Source organism: Sarcophilus harrisii, chromosome 2, assembly GCF_902635505.1.
Source record: "Sarcophilus harrisii chromosome 2, mSarHar1.11, whole genome shotgun sequence".
Classification (NCBI taxonomy): domain Eukaryota; kingdom Metazoa; phylum Chordata; class Mammalia; order Dasyuromorphia; family Dasyuridae; genus Sarcophilus; species Sarcophilus harrisii.
The window spans coordinates 421,386,631-421,410,222 of NC_045427.1; the positions used below are offsets into that span (position 1 = coordinate 421,386,631).

General features: G+C 38.2%; 1 protein-coding gene across 3 annotated transcripts in view; it reads left to right on the top strand.

Annotated features, from left to right (window-relative positions):
• Positions 1-5,312: 5,312 nt before the first annotated feature.
• Positions 5,313-23,592, top strand: part of ITCH (itchy E3 ubiquitin protein ligase) — a 148,491-nt gene continuing 130,211 nt past the window's right edge. The window contains exons 1-2 of one of the 3 annotated variants that reach the window (XM_023506927.2): positions 5,313-5,385; positions 7,928-8,028. The gene's annotated coding sequence lies outside the window, so the exon portion shown is untranslated. Of the gene's footprint in view, positions 5,386-7,927; positions 8,029-13,661; positions 13,767-23,592 lie in introns of those variants that run through there. The other 2 variants (XM_031953881.1, XM_031953879.1) reach the window with 2 other exon arrangements.

A 23,592-nucleotide genomic window follows, 5' to 3' on the forward strand; every position in this document is an offset into this window, starting at 1 on the left:
TGGAAAATTATTGTACTACCTGAAAACCATGATCAACAAAAGAGCCTACACATCATTTTTCTTTTCTTTTTCTTTTTTTCATAATTATAACTTTTTATTGACAGAACCCATGCCTGGGTAATTTTTTTTTTTACAACATTATCCCTTGCACTCACTTCTCTTCTGACTTTCCCCTTCCTCCCTCCACCCCCTCCCCCAGATGGCAAGCAGTCCTATACATGTTAAATATGCCACAGTATATCCTAGATACAATATATGTGTGTAGAACCGAACAGTTCTCTTGTTGCACAGGGAGAATTGAATTCAGAAGATAAAAATAACCCAGGAAGAAAAAAAAAAATGCAAACAGTTTACATTCATTTCCCAGTGTTCTTTCTGTGGGTGTAGCTGCTTCTGTTCAAGCTGAGTTAGATCTCTTTGTCGAAGAACTCCACTTCCATCAGAATACATCCTCATACAGTATCGTTGTTGAAGTGTATAATGGTCTCCTGGTTCTGCTCATTTTGCTCAGCATCACTTCACGTAAGTCTCTCCAAGCCTCTCTGTATTCATCCTGCTGATCATTTCTTACAGAACAATAATATTCCATAACATTCATATACCACAATTTACCCAACCATTCTCCAGTTGATGGGCATCCACTCAGTTTCCAGCTTCTAGCCACTACAAACAGGGCTGCCACAAACATTTTGGCACATACAGGTCCCTTTTCCTTCTTTAGTATCTCTTTGGGATACAAGCCCAGTAGAAATACTGCTGGGTCAAAGGGTATGCACAGTTTGATAACTTTTTGGGCATCATTCCAGATTGCTCTCCAGAATGGTTGGATTCGTTCACAGCTCTACCAACAATGTATCAGTGTCCCTGTTTTCCCACGTCCCCTCCAACATTCTACAATATCTTTCCCTGTCATTCTAGCCAATCTGACAGGTGTGTAGTGGTATCTCAGAGTTGCCTAGGTATCATTTTTCAAGAAATTATCAAGGAAAACTGCCCTGATATTCTAGAATCAAAGGGTAAAAGAGAAATTGAAATAATCCACTGATCTCTACCTGAAAGAGATTCTACCTAAAAGAAAACTCCCAGGAATGTTATAGCCAAATTCCAGAAATCCCAGGTCAAGAAGAGAATATTACAAGCAGTCAGAAACAATTCAAGTATCTTGGAGTCACAATCAGAATAATGCAAGATGTGTATCTTCTATGTTGAAGTATTTGAGGGCTTGGAATATGATATTTTAGAAGGCAAAAGAACTAAGATTACAATCAAGAATCGTCATAAGGGAGCTACTAGGAGGCACATTGGATAGAGCACTAGTCCTGAACTCAGGAGGACCTGAGTTCAAATCTGGTCTCAGACACTTAACTCTGCCTAGCTATGTGACTTTGGGTAAATCACTTAATCCCAATTACCTCAGCAAAAATAAAAACGAAAAGAGCCATCCATCATAAGACTCAGCAAAACTGAGAATAATCCTTCCGAGCTGTAAAATATCGTTTATTACTTAACCCTGGGCAGTCACTTCATTTGCGAATGCCATAGTGTTACATGATATTTCACATTGCCAGTCTCTCCTAATTCCCAAGACATCAGAGAATCCTCTGGCCACTGACCTTCGCAGTGTCAACTAATTTTACCCGGCTCACTTCCTCTGAGGCCTTCAGAGGTCTCTGGCTATGATTTCTTGAATCATAGTTTAATAACCAATAATATGCTCAAGAACAGCCATGTGCAAACTTAAAACCTTTCTTATACTTACTTGCTCATATAATGCCCTGACTTGTTAACTCCCAAATGAACACCTGGTTTGTGAGAGACCCACATGTTCACTATCAAGCTCCTTACCTCTCTTGGTTATCCATCCACTTGGCTCAGGTACCCCAGGATAAAGAGAGCAACCTCCAGTTGCAGTGGGCTTAAAAAGGGTCTGTGAGATCACACACAGCCAATCAGAGAGGGAGCCATCTCCCGTTACAAAGCTATCTCGATATGCCCAGGATCCTGCCCATGGGGCAGTCCCTAGCCACCGAAATTACTTCCCGGCCACTCAAACCTTCTGTTTGCACTGGGCTCAACTCATAAAAGGATTCTTACAAGGGAGAAAATAGATATTCAATGAAATAGAGAACTTTCAATATTATTGGTAAAAAGACCAGAGTTGAATAGAAAATCTAACTTTCAAATACAAGACTCAAGAGAAGCAGAAAAAGATAAAGAGGAAAGGGAAATCCTAAGGGTCTTAATAAGATTAAATCATTTACATTTCTTCATGGGAAAATGATACTTGTAACTCAAAAACTTTCTCATTATTAGTACAGTTAGGGGTATATATAGACAGAGGGCACAGGTGTGGGTTGAGTAAAAAGGGATAATATCTTAAAAAAAAAGTAAGAGGTGAGAAAGAGGAATGCACTGGGAGAAAGGGAAAGGGAGGAGAAGAATGGGATAAATTATCTCATAAAATTGACAAGAAAAAGCTTTTATAAGAGAAGGGAAGAATGAGTGAACTCCCTCTTATCAAAAATGGCACAAAGAGGGAATAACGTACATACTCATTTGGGTTGGAATGGAATGGGTTGGGGGGGGCATGATAGAGGGGAGGGCAGATTGGAAGAGGTGGTAGTCACAAGTAAAACACTTTTGAGGGGGGACAGGGTGGAAAGAGAGAGAGAATAGAATAAACAGGAGGGAAATAGAATAAAAGAAAAAATAGCAAAAGTAACTTAGAAAATTCTGAAGCAAGTTTCTCTAATAAAAGCTTCACTTCTCAGATATATAGAGAATGATAGCAGTTTTATAATACTAGGAGTCATTCCCCAATTTGATAAATGATCAAGATGTATGAATATTTTTCAGATGAAGTAATCAAAACTATCTATAGCATATGAGAAAGGTGTTCTAAATTGCTAATTGGAAGAATGAAAATTGAAATAATTCTGAGGTACTATCCCATACCTATTAGACTGGCTAATAGAACAGAAAAGGAGAATGACAAATATTGGAGAGAATGTGGGAAAAATGAGATATTAATATAGTGTTGGTAAAGTTGTGAACTTATCTAACCAATTTTTAGAGCAATTAGATTCAATGGGCTATTAAAAACCTTGCATACCCTTTGACTCAGCTGTGTCACCAATAGATCTGTATCCATAAAGAGATTTTAAGAAAAGGAAAATGACCTCAATGAATGGAAATATTTATAGCAGCTCTTTTCTGGTGGCAGAGAGTTAGAAATTGGGAGGATGTCCATCAATTGGAGAATAGCTGAATAAATTATACTATGTAATTGTGGATGGAATATTATTCTATAAGAAATGATGAGCAGGGTCCTTTCAGAAAATCTGAACTTACATGAGTTGATGCAAAATGAGACGCATTGTGTTCAAAATAACAGCAATAGTATAAGATGATTAGCTGTGAAGGCCTTAACTATCCTCAGCAATATAATACAACTTTGAAGGACTTAGGATGAAAAAATGCTATATTCAGACAAAGAATTGATGGTTATTTTTCTTGATTTTTTTTTTGGTTTGTTTTACTTCACAACATGAGTCATATGGAAATATGTTTTGTATGACTACACATGTATAACCTATTTTGAATTTTGAATTGCTTGCCTTCTCAATAAGGAGGATGGAGAGGGAGGAAGGGAAAAAATTTGGAATCAACATTTTAAAAACTAATGTTAAAAATATTTTTACATATAATTGGAGAAAAATAAAATACTAATTTTTTTTAAAAAATAGGGTTGGCATAGTTTCCCAGTGGGCCTGCCCTGATTTAGTCAGAGTTGCTCCCTTCTTTCATGTCCTATTGTGTCCCCATGTCTCTCCTACAACTCTGCCGAGCTTTGGACTGAGTATTAGATTTGGGTGTGGCTTTGTAGTAGACTGTAAGCCTCTGAGGACAGTGACTGGATCCTGCCTTATTCTTCTTTGATCTACATTTTCCCCTATGCACAGTAGGTGCTCTTGCACAGGACATGATTTTTCTTCTGTTAGGCTGAAGAAATTTTCTGTTCTCCTTTTTCTGGCTTATTAGTGCTACCAGCTGAGGAGGAAGTAGAAACTGTGAGTGAAAAAAAAAAAAGTAGAGGAAGGGCAGAGACTGCATTCTTGGGGTTTACACAACCAGGACACCACCTTCTGAGTGATCTGGTCCTCAGATGCAGCTTCTGTGACACTGACTAAGGGCCATAATGGAGTATCCTGAAGTAGGTTGGGGATCATAGGGTTGTGAAGAGAAGGGAGGAGGTTTTAACGTTTTAGGCATTGCCTCCTAGCACTTATCTCTTATCCTAATCACTTATTTCTATGCTGCAAAGTTACTTCTGGTGGTGGTGATGGTGATGGTGATGGTGAGAAACTCCAATGGCCCCAAGAGCCCATGAACTCCAATAGTTTGTTTGATAACTATTTGGTAGAAAAGATAAAAATTTGAAAAAAAATATATTTTTTTAATGAAGCATGAAAACAGTTCCTTTGAAACCTTATGAAGAGCACATTCCACTGAGAAAAATCTTAGTGGCAGACCAATTATACAGATGGGAAAATTGAGACCCAGAGAGGAACTTTCCCAGAGTACTCCATTTGCAGTTAGCTCAGTATTTTACTTCTCAAGGTTTCATACAGTAAGACTTGATGTTCAGAGTGACTGGATACTATTGCACATCAATCATAAAACAAGAATTAAATCGAGGCCGTTAAAAACTGAAGGGACTTTAGAGACCATCTATAGTAGATCTCCCTTTTCCTCATTTCTATTTGAAAGAGATAGACTGTGATAAGTGATTTACTCAAGATCACACAATGACTTAGAAGAACTAGAATTTAGACTTAGCTATAGGAATGTGAAAAATAAGATAACTGTTTTGAATTTGGACTTTCAGAATAGAGCCCTTTTGTAAATGGAGGAAAGGAGTGGGGAAGGAAGAGAGCTCTTCTCTGTTGCTTAAAAAAAGAAAAAAAGAAAAAGAAAAAGAAAAATCTATGATTGACCTAGGTTCCAAGGATACTTAGGATCTCTCTTGGTCATCATCATTAATAAAAACCAAGGATTCCTCCTTTCTTCCCCTTTTCCTGCCCTTTCCCATATATTCTGCTCTATGGCTCTTGATTTCATCAGGAAACAAATTTTTTGGGAGGGTTAAGGGGAACTGAGTCCCATTTTGGGGAGTTCCTGCTGTGGGAACTACTTTGGTGCTCAGTCCTTAGAGGTATTCCTCTGTAATTGTGATGCATCTGGGTTGGCTGGGAGATCCTCCCTTGTGACATCCTTCCATTCTGCATTGTACATAAAGGGTCAGGAAGAGACTTGTCTACTAACTCTGGGCACATCTGATGTATACATCTCTACCTGTTTCTCCTGCTTGAGGGTTTCTGGAAGGTAAAAAAAAAAAAAAAAAAAAAAAAAGGCATATCCTACCTCTTTACACAAGTAAGGAAGTAAGGAAAAGATTACATTTGTTGTTTAGTTATTTGTTGTGTCCAACTTTTGGGGACTCCATGAACCACAGTACATCAGGCCCTTCTATCCTTCACTATCTTTCAAAGTTTGTCCAAGTCCATGTTGGTTGTTTCCATGATACTATTTATCCATCTCATTCTCTGCTATCCCCTTTTGCTTTTACTTTCAATCTATCCCCAAAATTAGTCTTTTCCAGTGATTCCCAGCTTCTCATTATGTAGTCAAAGTATTTAAGTTTCAGCTTCAGAATTTGACCTTCCAGTGAATATGATGGTAGAATGAGATGGATTGAACATTAAAGTTGGAGGCAAGAAGACCCTCACTAGCTATGTGATCTTAGATTAGTCACAATCTCTGTGAGCCTTAATTTCTTCTTCTGTAGAATTGGGGGAAAAACTGCCCCATCATAGTTGGTGAATAAATCAGATAACATGTAAAATGTTTTGAAAATCTTAAAGTGTTATGGAAATGTTAATTATTATGTATCAAAGAAATGTACCATAAAAAGTTATTTGGACTAGTCTTGTGTCAAGAGCTAAAAACTTGTAGACAATCTGATACTTGTCCTATTGGTATTCTCTCAATGTCAAAAGAGTTATAGACAAAGAGTCCTGTGTGGGATGATGAGTAGGCATGATCAGTGGCTGGAGGAACTACCAGCATCAATGAGATCACAAATCCATTGAAGTGTTTTGGTGTGGGGTGACGGAACAGGCACCTCAAGGAACTCACCAAGGTGAAGGTTAGAAGTAGGGTAGATGCAGAAGGTGGGAATATAGATGAACTCATGTTAACAGTTTATACCTCTCCTTTAGAGCAGAAACTGCCTTTTTTTTTTTGACTCATTTTTATGTCTAGTGTTTAGCATAGCACATGTTCAGTCATTTTTAAGTCATGTCTAACTCTTTCTTGGCAAAGATACTGGAATGGCTTAACATTTCTTCTCCAGCTCTTTTTAGAGAAAAGGAAACTGAGGCAAACAGAGTTAAGTGACTTGCCCAGAGTCTCACATTTATTGTCTAAGGCCAGATTTAAATTCACAAAGATATGTTAACCTGACTCCAGGCCTGACAATCTCTCCACTGTTCCACTTAGCTGCCTATATTAAGCTCTTAATAAATGTGATAGGGTTCTAGTGGCAGTCAGAGAGTTGTGGAAATCCCCTTTAGGTTGGAGGTGCAGGTTCTTCATGAATGAATTCATGAACCCAAAGAGTTTTAGGTGGCAAAAATAGAATTTTATTGTTGGATGAGAAGTCAGCTTTGCTAAGAGACTGACTTCATAGTGGCAAAGTCCTATTAGGCAAATGGAGGCTGGCCTGAGAAGAGAATGTCTTCTCAGCAGGCAGGATCCTGGCAGCTATACCAAGGGACAAGGCATAGTCCTGCTTTGGACATTCTGCAAAGAAATGAGTAAACAGAAACCTATTAAATGAGCAGATCTTGGCAGGAGGGGAGGGGGTAAGCTGGGGCAACCTGAGCTGATCAAACCAGGATCTCCCAAATGAAATTGCTTTGAAGGCTTTTTCAGCCTGAATTTGAATAGAGATCTGGCTTGCCTTAGAAATGGCCTAGTCGGATGAAGCCACTTAAGTTGTCCAGGAGATATGCTTCCTAGGAGGGCCTGAGATTTGAATCTCTATTCTTTACAGATCAAAGGTTACACAATTTTAGAGTGTTCATTTTACAGATTAAAGGGAACACAATTTCACATCTCCATCAAATGTCAAATGCATACTCACTTTCTTTTCTCTTTTATTTTATCTATCTTCAGTGTACTAATATGTGCTATTATATTTTAAAGATTTGTCATTTTATCCTGTTTTCCCCTTACTAGCCTATAAACTTCAGAAGATAGAGAATCCTGTGTTAGCTAATAAACTTTGTATCATCCCCTGCATAATGCTGTACAGTATAAAACCTTTAATTACTTTTGTTGATTATGAATTTGAAGAAAGGTCTTGTGAAAGAATACCTTTTCTAGACCCAAGAGATATTCATGTTAAGGGCAATCTCTTTAAAATCTTTTCCTAGACATCACTCTGCCTAAAAGACATTCAAATATCTAAAGAACATTTTTCTTTGGCTCCCTAACCCTACCCAACCATGAATCACTTGGAATCATAGTCTTAAAAACCATACAGTCAGAGAAGAGTCTAGTTTAGGATTTTTTAATGTCATAGAGTCTGTTAGACAGAGAGGTGAAGGAGATCTCTTCTCAAAAAAATTTTTTTCAATGTGCCAGATATATAGTAGCATCACCAAGGAAACCTATATATTGAATTAGCAAAATGTCAAAAAAGCAACTTCTAAGAACCCTGATGTAGTCTAACAGTTATTTTACAGATAAGGAAACTGAGGCCCAGAGAGAGAAAGTGAATAATGTTCAAGATTATATAGCTAGGAAGTGGCCAAAACCAAGTCCTGACTCTAAATCTAGCACTCTTTCTCTTGGGAACTAGTGGACTGCGGTGGAGGGATCCTGAAGAGTCAGACATGGCTGAAATGACTGAACAAGAAGTAGAGGGAACCCTAGACTTGAAAGCTAAAAAACCGGACCCAGGTCTGTGTCGCACATTTGCTTTGTGAGTGGGCAAGTGATTTCCCCTCTTCCCCCTTAGTTTTCTCATGGATTCAAGGAAGATATTGGATCAAGTAAAGTATGAGACAGCTTGGGCCTGCTAGGTGGGGTCACACAGCACAGAATGCTGGGCCGGGAGGCAAAAGGACTCATCTTTCTGAATTCAAATCAGGCCTCAGAGCCTTAGTAGCTGTGTGATCCTGGGCAAATCATTTTAACACATTTGCCTCAGTTTCTTTATCTGTAAAATGAGCTGGAGAAAGAAATGGCAAACCATGCCAATATTTTTGCCAGAAAAACCCCAAGTGGGATCATGGGAAAGTCAGATATGACTGAAATGACTGAACATGACTCAATCTCAGAGCTGGAAGAGTCCTTAGAATTCCAACTTATGCCTAAGCAAGAATTGTCCAGCGCTGATTTAATTCAGCAAGAATTTACTAAGTAGCTCCTATGGGTTATAGGCTAGGGAGAAAAAGGCACAAATAAAACAATCTTTGTTCTCTGGGAGCTTATATTGCACTTAAAAAGGGGCTGGAGGAGGAGAGAATGACAACGTGTACCCAGGTAAATAAAAACAAAATTTATTGAAGCAAATTCAAAATAATTTGAGGAGAAATCATGGGGTATTTTTGGGAAGGGAGGCAGAGAGGAGGGTTTACTGGGCAGAATGTATCAACAACCTGACATGATCAAAAAGGTATTAAGGAAGAGTTGACAGTTGACTTGAACCTTGACAGTATTCCAAGAGATAGAGGAGATAGACCAGGAATATTTCAGTCATGGGGAACAAAGCAGAAGTAGAATTTTGTGTATGCGGATCATCAAGAAGAGATATTTGTAGTGCTTTGCATGTAATAGGTGCTTAATAAATGCTTGTTCTCTCCTTTCCCTTCCTCTCTAATTAGAATATAGTAGGAACAAAGGGGAATTAGGTGAAATCCAATCAGATTGGAATCAGATTGTTAGGTACTTTAAATATTGATCAAAAGAGTTTATAATTTATCCTAGTGACAGTAGGGAACTACTGAAATTTCTTGAGCAGTAGTGATGTAACAGGACTAGATCTGAACTTTGGAAATATCCACTCTGAGGAGAATAGGTTTAAAAGAAGAAAAACTAGGAGCAGAGAAACTATCCTTGACAAAAGGTCACTTAGCTTCGGTCTGAATACCTTAGTAATAGGGAACATATTACCTCATTGAGCCACCCTGTTCCAGCTCCAATAAACCGGAAGTTGTTTTTTTTCTTTTTTCTTTGACTTGCTTAAATTTCTAATTCCTACTCATTGTTCTGAGTTCCGCCCTATAGGGACAAGTAGAACAAGTCTGATGCTTTTTCCACATGACAGCCCCAGAGATATTTGAAGACAAATTTCTTTCCTAAATTTTAACTCAATAAACGCTAAGCACCTACTATGTGCAGGTCTTCCCTATGGAGATAGGGAGATAGATACTAAGCTTAAAAATGACAGGTTCGGTTGTCAACAGATATACTTGTTGTATAAATAGCATGGAGAACTAGGACTACTCAGGGAAAGGTCAAATGTTGGGTGTTAAGTATCTATAGGAGAACTGAAATATGGGTACTATATGAGTGCTGCACAGCCCATGGGTCGTTGTGAAATCCTCATATCACCATGATAACTATCTTAACTAATGTTTCTTTTCTCTTTCTCCAGTATCTTTATTTCCAGGGTCTCTTTAAATTAAACTCTTTCCTTAAACCTTTGCCTAGAAACTCATGTCATTTTCAATGGATACCCTACGTTTATTCAGTCTCTTAAGATAATGAAAAAAATTTTTTTTTTTTTTTTTTTTTTTTGCTATCACTTCCTTCCCTGCCCCCTCATTTTACAAAGAAAAACTTAGGTCCAGAAAGAGGAGGAGGTAAATAAGAAAGAAATGACTTAGTTAAATGACATAAAAATGACATAGTTAAAAAGAGGCAGAATTGGAATTTGAATGCAGTACACTTCCCTTTGTATTCTTTGGTTTTCATAAGGGCCTCTATCACAGTAGGAAGCTGAAAGGGTAGATCTGGTGAGTTTTGAAATGGAAGCATGACTCAGGACTTTGCAAGGAAAGCATCTGGCTCTTTTTCAATCCTTTGCTTCCCTGTATGCTCTTTTTCTTTTTACATCTGCTTTTTTCTCTTCAGTTTCCTTACTTTCTCCTCCCCATTACATGTTCAATCTCTTTTCCTTCTCTCCTCCTTTTTGCTCCCTTACTTCTTTTCCAGCTATTCCTAACTCTTTGCCAAAACACTTCTCCAGGTCAGATGGTCAGAGAAGTAGTTTGGCATTTCTGATGCCAATCCGACCCAGCTCTGTCCCTTGCTGACCCCTAGTCCACCCCATCCCCCTAGGATGGAAAAGTGGGATTAAGTAATTATGTGTTGCTTACTGTGCATACCTATTGATGATAGAAGTAATTTTTGAAAACAGAGAACCTCACTAAGAAGAAAAATGAGCACGAATTGGGCAGAAACCTGGGTTCAATGTTATAAGCATCAGAATTATACGGTAGAAAAGCAAGGAAAAGCCAAGAGATCTGGTTTCTCTTGCCAGCTCTGTGCATTTAAGCTCTGCCATTTCTTTTCTCTGTCTCTCAGTGTCCTCTTTTGTTAAATAGAGTTAATAAACGGTCCAATGAGTCGAGATAAGGTATGTACAGTTCAGCACTGTATAAATGTCAACTGTTGTTATAAATGCTGCCAGACCTACTTTGGGATGCTGCTCCTGCTTATACTTGGGCAAAAATTTTCTGGTCTTCATGGGACTGCTGTAAGGATTAGGATGCCTCAGAAATACTATCCATTCACCTATAAATTTGACATTTGTTAAGTCTACTTGTATACAAAGTAAATACAAAGTAAGGATAAAAATATTTTTTCTTATTTTCCATTATGCCCAAGTACTAGTGGCCTTCAGTGGCTGCTTTGTGAAATCAAGAGATCCATTAAATCTCAGATCTCGAAAGGACCTCAGATATCTAGTTCAACCTATATGTATACCTTCTAAATGTTCATAAAAGTGATTATCCAGTCCCTTCTTGAATACCTCTGATAATGAGGAAGTCATTATCTCCCAAGGCAACCCATTAGATTTTTTTTGAATATATCTAATTGTTATTTCCTTATATTGGATCTCAGTCTGCCTTTCCTTAAAATTTCATTCATCACTATTATTTAAGCCCTCTGGATTTATAAAAAAAAAAAAAAAATCCAAACTTTCTTCTATATAACATCTCTTTAAGTAACATATTAATCCTGTTAAAATAATTAGCTTGTTTTAAGCCTAAGGGCAATTACAATGTTTTCTTCTCTGAGACTTAAGGGGACTTTTAAATGAAAAGTTACTGGTTTCAATCACAATCTCAGAGCACCCCCAGTCAGAAAAATTCCTAACATTTAGGCAGAGATTTAGCTCAGTTTCAATTTATATTTATATCTCTAGTTAACCCTTGGCCTCTTTGTGGTTGGGGCAAAATTCATGTTTGGGGAACAAAAACAGACTACATTATAGTTTCAGAGGGGAAGCTTAGAGAGAAAAGACTTTTCTTCTTCAGTATTTCTCTCAGTCCTTGTGTAGGTGGGATATACCGATGGAATCAGCCTGTAAAACCCACAGCCCTCCTGGATGTCTTTTCTCTTTGTCCTTTTGTTGATTGGTTGCTTCCTACAATAAGAGTTCTTGCATGTCTACATTTTTCAACTCTTCCTCTCTTCTTAAAGACTCTTAGAATTGTATTCTTAGATGGCTCCTTTTTATATAATTTCTTTAGGACACAACCAAGTTTTTTTCTTTCTTTTTTAATTTTTTTTTTATTATAGCTTTTTATTTACAAGATATATGCATGGGCAATTTTTCAGCAATGACCCTTGCAAAACATTCTGTTCCAACTTTTCCCCTCCTTCCTCCCACCCCCTCCCCTAGATGGCAGGTAGACCCATACATGTTAAATATATTAAAGTATATAAATAACCAAGTTTCAAGCAATGGCTTGGATTGATTCAAGATGGTTTAAATGTCTAGTTCACGCCACATCTGATTAATGAATTCATTCTAACAAAAGTAATAACCATTAAGCAGCTGGATAGCCAATGGATTTCTCCTCTTACTTTTGAAAGGTACCATCAGAAAGGACACTGGATTTGGAGACAAAGGAGTCAGGGTTAGATTTTTGGCTTGACCTCACTCGGCAAATCACAATCACACTATCTGTGAAATACTAGTATGTTTCACCTTTATAAAATGACATCAGACACGATAACCTCCAAGGTGCCTTCTAGCTTTATATCCCACGGCTCAATTTCCTCATTTTCCTGTTTTTTCTCTTATCTAGGCTAAAGGCCTGACTGTAGCAGCTTTGAATTTCTCGGCTTTTACTGTTAGTTATGATGATGTCTCCTTTATGTGTATCACTGCTTTAGTCATTACTAAGTCTTGTGGCACAGATCTTTGAACTCTGATTAGAAGCTTTCCTGTGCCAGCCCCAGTGGCCTCCAAACCCAGTACAATGGTACATAAATGGAAGGGAGAACTCTTTGCCTTTCCAGGCCAGGACATTGTGGGCCCCTCAGTTATATTCCCGTAGGTCATATTCTTTGGGACCCAGGGTATTAACGGTGGAATAACTCCAGGTACTCAAGTTCTCATGTTAGCTCCGCCTTTAACTCTTTTATTATTATTATTTTAGAATTTTTGAGCTTGTTTTTTTTTCTCCCTCCTTTCCCCCAACTCCCTCAAACACCAAGAAATCTAAATAGGCTAAACATGTGAAATTCTTCTAAACACATTTTAATATTTATCATATACTGCACACACACAAAATCAGATCAAAAGGAAAAAAGTTGGCAAAGGAAAAAAGCAAGCAAGCAAACAACACAAAACGAAAATACTATTTTGTCCCCAAAGTTAACTTTTTTATAAGGCCTTGGGACAAGATGCTCTTCCTCTTCCGGGCTCAATTTCCCCAGGAATAAACACAGAGGCTGGATTTGGCCATAGGAAGAAGTCTGTGTAACCTGAGCGATTTCTTCATATTGTCTTAACGCTGAACTTTGGTTCCTAGAAGGACTTCAGGCTTTGCCCTCTTTTTAATTAGTCTTACGTAAACATACGTGCCTCTTTCTCTCATGGGATAGCGTTATCATCCAGACCCCCGTGGGGCCGGCAGGGTATAGGGGCTGGGACCGTTGCCAGGACTGGGACTATTACCCAGAACTGCTGTGCGACGGGAATGGCAGGAATGGCCGTGCCCATTTTACGGATGAGGATGCCACCTGTTCTGGCAACTTGTCCAGGGTGGCAGAACACTCTCCGGCGTCAGAACTCAAACCCGGGGCTTCCGCGTTTTAAGTCCAACACTGCAGCCTGTGCCGGTCTCCCATTCAGAACTTCAGAGGAAGACCGGTGGGAAGCCGAACCACCGGCCCTTGAAGTACCTAGGGGGGCTGGGCCGCTTCGGGAGCCACCCCCTCGCCCCGCCCTCAAACCGGACACCTTTGGTGGGGAAATGGGAGTGGCTCGCCACGCTTGCTGGGACTTGTAGTCTCGGCTCTCCCCGGCTCCGCCACTCCCGAGCGGCCGCGCCTGCGCGCTGACGGCCGACTTTGGCTGGTAGCTGTGGTCTGGGCTCGGGAGTGGCTGCCATCTTAGCCGCGGGACTGAGGAGCTGCCGCCGCCGTCGCCGCCGCCGCCTCTTCCCCGCAGCCCGGTAAACACCTGCGGGAGGGCGGCTGGGGTAGGAGTGGGGCAGGCGAGGGAGAGACCTTGGGATGGAGAACGGGGCCGTGCTCCGGAGAGCGGGGAGGAAGGGCTGGTACCCTCAGCTTCCGTGAGCCCCCTCACGGCCGGGCCCGGTCCGCGGGAGGGGAATAGGGGACAAGTGGAGTCGACGAGCGCGGAGGAGGGGTCCGGCACGAGACAAGAGCCTGGCGGCGGCGGCGGCGGCACGCGCTCGGACCGATCGGACCGGCGTCGAGGCAGAGGGACTTGCCAGTCCCCCGCCCCCCAGGCTGGAAGTTGTGCGAGGAGGAGGCGGGGAGGGAGAGAAGGAGGGTGGCGGGGCGCAGTTCCCCCCGCCCAGCCGAGCCCAGCCCCGCTCCGCCCCGCTCTGCTCCGTTCCGGCCCCGGCTGGCTAGTGCTTGGGCGCGAGCCCCAGGTACCCTGCTGCCGGTGCGTCGCGGGGGGAGGGGGAAGCCGAGGGGCAGCGGCTTCCCCGCCCCCTGCTGGCACCTGGGCTGGGCCGGGGTCGAGAGCGGCTGGAGCAGCCCCTTGGGACTAAGGGCGTCCGGAGTGAGGGCGAAAGGGCGATATTCGCCCCCTGGATGTCCCCGCCCCTTTCCTGCGGTTTCATTTCCAGGATGTCTGTCACTCTAGCGCTGATCTGCACTTTCCAGCGTCCAAAAGCTTTTCCCAGGTTCTTTCAAATCGCACCCGCCAGAAAGGGAGGGAGGGAGGGAGGGAAAAACCGTCCTCGTTTCCATTGTCCTCGCTGGTTCCCTTGCCTTTCTTCCCCGGGGGTCCTGTGCCTTGTGTCGGCGCTTTCCAACCCTTGCCCTCCGAGCGCTGCTTATCTTCTCGGGTCTTGGAAGGACTCGTGATGCGAGGACTTAAAAAAAAAAAAGACCGATACAGGTAGAAGTGAAAGCCTAACCAGATGATGCTAATGATGATGATGATGATGGTGGTGTGTGTGTGTGGAAGGGGGCGTAACTTGTTTTTCAGACCAATATTTTGACTTGCGACTTAAGTAGATAAAAGCACCAGCTCTGTAAAGTAGCGATAGAGGTTGGATCTAAAATTAGTCATCTTGTGTGTAATCCGGTGAATTTAAGTACTCAGAAATGTACATTTCTTCAAGGAGAATCAAAATTGATTCGGAATAAAGACAGCCTTGCTTTAGTATACATCTTCATTTTTGTCCCATGCTTCGTGCCTTCTAATAGGTTAGATTTATATTTTATATCTATGTTTTGCCGTAGGATTCTCCCTTCCCTTTAATGACAGTGACTGTTGCCTTCTTGCTTGTGAACTGTCAGGAAAGACTATATTCCTAAGGCAATGAATAAAGTAGTACATTTTCACTACTTGCTTTCACTTCCCAAACCAGCTATGGGAATTTGTTTTCTACGTTTATTACTAAGCTTTAGTAGATTTGGAATCTGGTGAAATCTGTCCTGTTTTCTGAGTTTCTTTTGATGTGAAATACTTTATTTCTGGACATGTGATTCAAGGACAAATATAATGGCTTCAGAAATAGTGACTATAAGATATTTGAGAGGAAACCAAATAATTACTTATATATATTTTCAACTGTACAGAAAAATAAAAAGTTTACTATTATCAAGGGATTGCCCTGTTTGATTGATCAAAGGGACTCATTGAGAAATCTGAATAACACACTGGATTTTGAGTTGAGTTCCTAGGGAGCCATTACTTAATATTTATATGAAACACTACCAGTTAGTATCAGGTCATTTTAGATTTTGAGTTGAAGTGTAGTAGCTTAGATTGAAGACTATGAATTTCCTATGTCCCATTCTAGGATTGAGACATATCTAACTTTACTCCAAGCAGTTGGCAAGAATTTTTTAGGGTTCTGCTATATGTTAGTCTCTGCTTACTGAAGAAATAAAGGCAAAAATGAAACAATCCTTAACCTCAAGGACTTTATAGTCTTATCAAGGGAGACATATACTCATATACCAGAAAATATTAAAATGGATCTTTGATGTTGGCTTTGGCCATTCTTTCCAAAGATGTAGAATGCGATTTATTCATAACTATTCATTTTTTGTGACATGTCTATGTTCTTCTAAAAATGCTCATTAGAGGAACTCCCCAATTGATTGGAACCTGGCTTTCTCTATTTGTCTTGATATCAAAAGAGACCACTCTGGTTGTCTATTGTAAACCCTTACCCTTATATAAAACATTTCCTTTCATGTATTTCTTTGTTAACATTCTTCACTTCTGTTCTTTTTGGGGGTTCTTTGTTATGTGTTGTGGTCTGTTCATAAAGACTGTGCACTTCCCCATTATCCTTTCTATGATAACTCATCCTTGGGTCTTTAAAGGCAATGATAATCCACATCTTGCTGATAGATAGAACACTGGCAAAATGATTGTATTGAAAAAAATGTGACTTTGCTTTCATGGGAATTGGGGTCAGTAAAAGACCTTTCCAGTTTTCTGAAAGCAATCCAGTTCCTCACTGGTAGAGTTCATTTATATCAATCTATATTGTCTGTCCTAGATATGCATACTGTTGCACAAGTTCTCTAGGTGTCTATTCAAATGCATGTTGAAATCTGAGTAATAGACATTTTTGTCCATTTGGTCTTTTCTGTATCTTTGGATAGGACAAAATCTTTGAAGTTATCTTTCTCACAACACATACAACAAAATGAATATAAGCTTTTGCCTTGTAATTATCTTCATCTTTTACTTTACGTAGCTTCCAATCATTTGAGTCTCATTTTTGCTTTGTAATTTGCATCTCTACCCTGGTATTGTCTACTTTTGTAACCTTATCCACCACTCATTTAACTGAAATGCAAGTTCCTTTGTAACCTCACTTACCATCTACTCAATCCAAATTCATTCTTGTGGGTTCAACCCTAGCTGTTGTGTACTGATTGTAGCCTAATCCCATTTTCTGAAAGGGAGAATCTGAGATGATTCTTTTTCCCCCTCACCTCATTAAAAACTTCTACTGAGGGACTATCTTCAGGCCAATTAGAAGGAAGAAAAACCTAAATTTAAAAAGACCTGGTTAGGCCTCAAGGTCATTTGGCTGAACTGAGACAGCCATTTCCATCTGCAATCTACTAATATAATAAACCCATAATATTAAATATCATAGGTGTATATATCTCATAAACAGCTAAAGCTCAGGAATTTATTACAATAGTGATAGAATAAGAAAAGAGATTGGTAAGAGGGGAAGAATAAATAGGGAAGGTAGTTAAAGTAGTAATAGGTAAAGCAAAAAGATAAGAGAAAATTGGAAAAGTGACTATATGATGTAGGAAACAAGGGACAAGATAGCATTTTTCCCTAAAGGCAGCTGTTATGAAATACTTTATAAAAAGGTATAGAATTTTAAATACCCACCATAGTATCCATTTGTCTTGACATTCATGAATATGAATATGAATGAATATGAATATGAATGCCCTCTTGAATACAAAGTTGTCTTATAATTTTTTTAATACAACACGTTTCCTAAAGGGAAGGTACCATGTTAAATCTGACACAATTGAAGGGGATTCATTATTAACATTAAAGATTAATAAGTGATTGGCATTGTTTCCGAATCTAAATTTATTTCCAGGGTTCTTGATTTCTTTACTCAGTATTAGATTAATAAGTATTAATTTAGTGCCATTTGTGTATCGGATACTACTTTAGATACAATGAATGAATGAAATTAATGAAAAAGTATTTGTAAGTCCTTATAAAAAAGTCCTGTGTTCTTAAGGAACTCACAGACCAATGGGGGAGACAACATATGACATGTATTCTTTAGGCTGTAGCAATAAAGCAGATGATAATGCATTTTATTTGCTGTTGTATCTACTGATAACATCCTATTTATTTTTTTAATTTTAAATTATTTGACAATATGAAGGATGCCATGAACTTTCTTTTTGGGACATCAGTAGCTGTATTTGCTGAAGTGGGCACTGCAACACTTGGAGAAGCTGTTAAACTAGGTTGAATTTCTCAGAATAGTGATTGAGAGGCCTGGTCTGGATGTTCCCAAGACTCTTAAGATTAATGACCTAAGCTAATGGGATTTAAGGGGATGTAATGTTGGATGTAGTAGTTTGATTCTCCTGGCCCATGCTGCCTCCTATTGGCTTCACAATAGTATCATGCTTTGGGTAGGCTTGTTTGCCTATGCCCTGTGGGTAACACTTTGTCAGTAGTTGATGAAGGTGACTGGTACTTTCACCAGAAGAACTGCTTCTCTAACTCCTGGCTGGGTGTCTAGGTTGTTGACCTGTAGTAGACCCTATATTCCCAGAACTCTTGGGTTCAGAGTTACTATATTCGTCTGAGAGGAAGTAGTAATCCAAGTGGTGGTTTTACTTTTATCTGGTACATAGTTCTTTTTTCTTTCCCCAGAGTGCCGATGTTGCTTTAGCTAGACTGGTTTGCCCTACACAGAATTATAAAAGTATCATTTTTTACTTCAGGAAGCTTATGGTAGTAGAAGTATTTTAACTACAACTCAAGTTAGTTCCCTGTTTGTTTTGTACCTTGTTATGTTATTCTTCCTCAAAAAGAAGCATTTAGCACTTTGCATAAATTTGTGGTGATATGTATGTTTAATGCTGATAACAAATGAATTGTGCATAAATTGTGCTTCATTCTGGAAATATTGTGTCTGTTATAATATTTGCTTTTCAAGGGAAAAGGATGTTTAATGTTTTTTGCTTAGGAGAAGGGATAATCTAGATTCTAGATTTTAATAGCGAAAATAAACATCAGAAAATGCTACCTATAACTTTTTAAAAAAACTTCTACATCTCAGCTAATCATTCAGACAGCCGACAAAATCTGGATAAAATATATTCATTTATTACTTTATTCCAGAGAACAAAGCCAGTTGGTCATTCTCTTTTTATAAAGGATATAGCTAAGCTATGCTATTCTTTGATTGGATTTTTTCATTTTGAATCTTCTTACCTTGACAGATTAATTCATTCAATAGATATTTATTCCATCATTATATAGTGTGCTAGGAACTTTGTATGTATAATTCATTTTCTCATTCTGATATTTCCATGGATTACTTTATTCAATGTGGGAGTAGTGTGGATGATAATTGGATTTCATTTTGTTTCAAATGTCATTCTAGATACAAATATAGAAACTCTAGTGATCACCTAAATTCAGTCACAACTCCTTTACTAGAAAATCAACACAAGAAATGTGCATTTTAAAAAATAAACCTTTAATTAGGATTAAATAGAGGAAGGAATATCTTTCCCACTCTTAAGTATTAGAGTTTTATCCTACGTGAATAGTGGGAAGTAAATAGGGCCCTGGAAAACTCATGCTTTGAGATTGGGGATAAATGAACTCAGTAAACTAACCAGGGCAACTTTTGAGTAGCTGTAGCTCTGGCTCTCCTTCCATGTGGACTTAGCCTTGGGAGTTCTTTTTTTCTTTATTTTCTGGAACTAGAAAAGGTGTGAGAATAATTTACAGTACAGGCATCCCTGCTAAGCAGCCTGCCCCAATAGCATGAAGTTGTCTTTTCTATCTTTTGAGAAAATAAAAAATGATTCTATTTCACAATCCTGTTCTGTGTCACTGCTGACTTTATTTTTTTTTAACAAAGCAGTTGGGGTTAAGTGATTTGCCCAGTGGCACACTGTAATGTTAAGTGTCTGAGGTCAAATTTGAACTCAGGTCCTCCTGACTTCAGGGTCAATGCTGTCCACTGTGCCATCTAGCTTGCCCCCACTACTGACATTTTAGATAACTACGGAAGTGTACCATGTCTTTGAATTAAGTTCAAAAGTTTGTAAGAATTATGCCAATCCTTATTTGGAGTCTTAACTTTTGAGGAGACTGAGAACCCAGTTTATGGGCAAATTTGTGCTTTCCTAATAAATTGATCATGTTTAGAGCTTTTGACTTGGTTTACCTTAATTTCAGCTACAACACCTTGTGTTGTGCAGCTCACTACACACTACGATTCCCTGAATGCCCTGCCACATGACTTCTCAACATGTCCTCTTCAGATTTGTCTTTTCCCCCATCCTCTTCCTTCTGTGATTTCTGGCTCTTCTTTATGTTGAAATCCCCTGCTCTCAGGTCCAACCCTCCTACCCCCTTCCCAGCCTCATCCCAAATCTTACAGGACTAAAAGTCATGGGAACTTTAGTCAGGCCTTTATTTTAAATCTAGAGCTTTTTAGGAAATATTTTCCTTTCAGGAAGTGATTACACCATTTATTGTGCAAGGTGTTAGGGAAATAGAAAAACTTCTCATAGCTTTCACTTTTCTTAAAGAACTTGCTGTCTAGTATGAGAGATAAAATTACAAATAAAAAATCAAATAACAATATACATGAGACGTTATAAGGCAGTATATAATTAAATGACAAGTGGTAAGTTCTTTGAATGTCAGAAGGAAAGAATCACTGAATTGGAATTGTCCAGTTAAGGCATCTTGAGTTAAAAGATCGATACTGATCTGGATCTTAAACCACCAAATTTAAAAGTTTGATAGGTGTAGAAAAGAAGGGAGGACATTTAAAGGTGAGGACAGCTTGAGCAAAGATCAGAATATAATGAGCTTTCAGTTGTTGTACATCTAATAAATTAGTCTGCCTAGGTAGGATTCAGAGAGGAAGAATGGGAAAGTTGAAAAGATAGGGATTACATTGTAGATGAATTTGAATTTTATTTTAGAGGGATAGCCAGGAGGATTATTGAAAAAAATTGAGAGGGAGAGCAACCCGGGATGGATTCAACTGATATTGAGTTAGTTGGATAGTTTTGCACATAATAAACATTAATAAGTGTTGAGGACACGAAGATGAAAAATAACAAAGCATTCTGTCCTCATGGAGTTTTATAATTTAAAAAGGGAAGGCAATGAAGATAGGCATATTTGGGAAGCCAGTGTAAATGATCCAAGTATGAAAGGAGAGTTTATATTAGAGTGTTGGTAATAATAAAAGTGGAATATTCTAGAGGAATTTTTAAAACATTCAGCTTATAATAGGAATTGAATGGACCACATGAGAGATTTTCCCTAAACTTTTACTTGTTTATAGAACAAGAACTGGATGATTGAGGATGGTGCAATACAGGCAGTCAACAATTTTTTCATTATATACAAATTTTGCTTGACCATGTTCCAAGTTTCACACTGTTTGGATGACATACACTATATTGTGTTTTAGTAGTTTGCATGAATACAAGAGATAGCAATTGGAAACCTAAGAAATTTAGGTGCTTACTGCATTTTAAGATTATAAATTCTTGGTAATTTTACAAGTTTTGTTATTTAAATTATATGCTGAACATATTATTCTGAGGTTTATACATATTAAAAAGGTTGGGTTGAAAAGATAATGTAATTTTTGTGGAAGCATGCCATAATTATTTTATGTGTCAAAATGTTTAAAGAAACTGAGGAGAAATAGTCTTATAAAAAGTGGGATGTGTTTATTATGTCTATCCTGAGAGAATGATTTTGAATCAACTTTTTTTTTTTTTAAATCATTTTTATAGGAATAATTCTAAAATTTACTCAGGAAAGGCAAATTGCTACATATAAAAAAGTAATAAATTGGAACTAGCATTTTAAATAAATTTAGAAATTGAAGGGTATTTTAATAGATATTCATTTTCTACATATCACTGTAATGCAACATTATAATGAAGATACTGATATTTTTCTCATTTATGGATAAGGGGATTCCTGAGTATTTTGTAAACTTTTGGCAGATGAGCAGAAACATTTACTTTATGTTTACAAGTTAGCCTAATGGTGTTGTACCTCTGAGAAGTTTGTACTACAACAGATAAAACTTTCTAGGCAGATTTAAAGCTTTGAGCTTTTCAAATGTTAAATTCTAGTTCACATTGATTTTATTGAAATTGATATGTTTGTGATTGTTCATACTGATAAACATTTTAAGTTTTCAAACGTAATTGTTGAACTATGTAAAGATATTTAATATTCTCAGTTTTTAGTTCTACTGTTAGTACTCTTTCTATATTCCTATTAATAAAAGGATCTAATACTATGGGAGTAACTCTATTCTCAGCAAATATTTGATAGTAAAAGCTATCTTGGTGGAGAGCATAATCAGAAAGTGGGTCTGTTCTTTGCTCCTGAATTAGAATTTTTTTTTTTTTTATTTGTATTCCAGGCTCAGAGAGGTGTTTGTGTGTCTTTTCATATTTCTTCAATTTACTCTTCTTTCTACATTCTCCAAATGAGAAAATGGATTACCCAGACTTTTTCAGGCATAATAATAAACTGCAGTTTTCAGTGGCAAATAGGGATTTTATAGAGCAATTTTAGTTCTACCTAAAACACCCAGTTAGAATCATTGTTGGACTTTATGTGAGGATGACTGCTTGAATGGATGGGGACTTTGCTTAGTTACTCCAACAAAACTCTGGAGTTTTGTTCCAGTTTGAATAATGATCATGAAATCCAATTAGAAACTTGTAGTTTCTTCAACTCTAGATTCTTTCACTACAAAACTACACAAAATAGTCATCCAGGAGTCTAAAGGCAATACAAAAGGGAACCTCTCAAAGATTACATCAGAGTAAGTAGAAATGGAACATGCATAGCCTGCAAGTGTTCTGTCTGAAGGCAGAAAGAACAAAGGACTTCCCTGAGAAAGCCCCTAGAATATGGACCTTATGAGGAGCTGCTGACTGCACTAGTCAGCTAGTGGGGCCATGGTTAGGTACTGCCTTATACTCACCATAACTCTTGGCCTGGGACTCTGTGATACTAAATGCTCTACCCTGAGGTAGCAGAGATGCCTCTGAAAATTAAGCATTTTCAACAGAAAAGATTCCTCTAACCCAGGAGGTAGGTGTCAGCAGAAGAATCCCAGGGGTTCAGGCTCTGACCAAGCAGGGCTGATTACCCTAGCCATAAACAAATACCCCATGGAATTAAAGGGTAGAGGTTAGAAGTAGATTTCAACTTAATCTGAAGCAAAACTTCCTAACACAGCTGTCCATAAGTGAAATAGTGAATTATTCATATGAAAGATCTTTATGCAAAGGTTGGGTGATTACTTCTTTGAGATATTCTGGAAGAGGATGAGTTGGACAAGATAACCTCAGATTCCTTTCAATTCTCAGATTTTGAATTTTTCTGTGCATTTGTTTACATGTGAGAATAAATTAAGTGTGTGATATATTTTGAGAAACTTAGGATAATAATGTGACTATATTATGATCATTCTGTTTTCTTTCATAAGAATCAGTCATGTGAGAGAAAGGTCATCTTGGACTAAGTCTTCAGTAAAGAGTTGCAGACTAAAATTAGTTTGAATTTGCTAATAATGTATGATACATTCTCTGAACCCTTTTGGAATTGAGGGCATTAATTGATGTTATTAGTTGTTCTCCCCAGTTTTATAACTTTGGTTTTTTTTTTTTTTTAAACAAAAATTCTATTCCTTATATTTTTACAGGCTTCATTTTAGACAGGTATAGCTTGGTTTATCAAAACACCTAGGGAGTACAATGAATAGACCTGGGGGACTCATCCTCACCAGTTATGTGACTTTGGGCAAATCATTAAACTGCTATGTTTCAATTTGCTTATGTGTAAAATGGGGATAATATCTACCTTCTCCTGTAGTTATGAGGATTAAATGAGATAATACTTGTAAACAAGTAATAGAGTACTCAGGAAGTAATGAGTTCTGTGGAGGTCTTTGCAAATCTTAAAACTCAACATAAATATAATTATTATATATTATGTGATATGTTACATAAAATGCATTCTATTATATATAATATATCTGGGAT